Raw genomic sequence first — 1159 nt, forward strand, 5'->3', positions numbered from 1 at the left:
CGGACCGAGGGTTGGGAGCTGCCCAAGGCTTACCTACCCCTTCTTCGCAAGGAGGCGGGGGGAGGGGGCAGATGATCCACGCAAGCTTGACCTAGTCTCGTGTTCTCTCGCGAGAACTGAGATTAGGTCATTCCCCTGAAGATGATGTACTGGTAGACATCGAAAATTTGGGAGGTATGTACTATACCTTTTCAAAAACTGTCACTGATTGATGAAAATTGTTGTAACTGTTGATAATCATAGTAAAACCCGTGGGCAGAAGGTAGGATGCAACAGTTTTTTAATCCAATAAACCATTTCTCTCTCTCACTTGAATATCATAGTAAAACATGTGGGCAAACGGTAGAAAGTGATTTGAGCACCAAAAATTACTTTGTAATTTTTCTACATACGAATAAAGACTCACCTGCGGGATAACCGCTAAGCGAGATCTTCGATTCGGTAACCGCAAATAGCGAACTCTTGAGATTGGACTAGAGAAACTTCAAACAAAGTGTGCGTTACTTTCAACACTTAAATATCATAGTAAAACCATTGAGCAGAAGGCAAAAAAAAGTTATTTGAAAGCCATAAAGTACTTCGTTACTTTTCTAGCAACGAATGAAGGCTTACCTGGGAATAACCGGTAAGGCTAAGCGAACCCTTCGGTAACCGCAAAGCAAGACCTTACGTACGATTGGACGAAGGCTCACCTGCGGGATAACCGCTAACCGCTAAGCGAACCCTTCGGTAACCGCAAAAAAAACGACCCCTTACAGTTGGACTTCCGAAATTTCAAACAAAATGTGCGTTACTTTCAACACTTGAATATCATAGTAAGACATGTGGGCAAACGGTAGAAAGTGATTTGAGTACCCAAAATTACTTTGTAACTTTTCTACAGACGAATGAAGGCTCACCTGCGGGATAACCGTTAACCGCTAAGCGAACCCTTCGGTAACCGCAAAAAAGCGACCCATTACAGTTGGACTTCCGAAATTTCAAACAAAATGTGCGTTACTTTCAACACTTGAATATCATAGTAAGACATGTGGGCAAACGGTAGAAAGTGATTTGAGTACCCAAAATTACTTTGTAACTTTTCTACATACGAATGAAGGCTCACCTGCGGGATAACCGCTAACCCGCTAAACCTAACCCCTTCGGGAAACCGGAAAAA

The 1159-nt window shown here is 42.6% G+C and overlaps 1 protein-coding gene across 2 annotated transcripts in view; it reads right to left on the reverse strand.

Annotated features, from left to right (window-relative positions):
- LOC118429159 (glutathione hydrolase-like YwrD proenzyme) overlaps nucleotides 1–1159 on the reverse strand; it is an 82987-nt gene that overhangs the window by 9716 nt on the left and 72112 nt on the right. The window lies entirely within an intron of this gene.

The sequence above is a fragment of the Branchiostoma floridae genome, chromosome 13, assembly GCF_000003815.2.
Source record: "Branchiostoma floridae strain S238N-H82 chromosome 13, Bfl_VNyyK, whole genome shotgun sequence".
NCBI lineage: Eukaryota > Metazoa > Chordata > Leptocardii > Amphioxiformes > Branchiostomatidae > Branchiostoma > Branchiostoma floridae.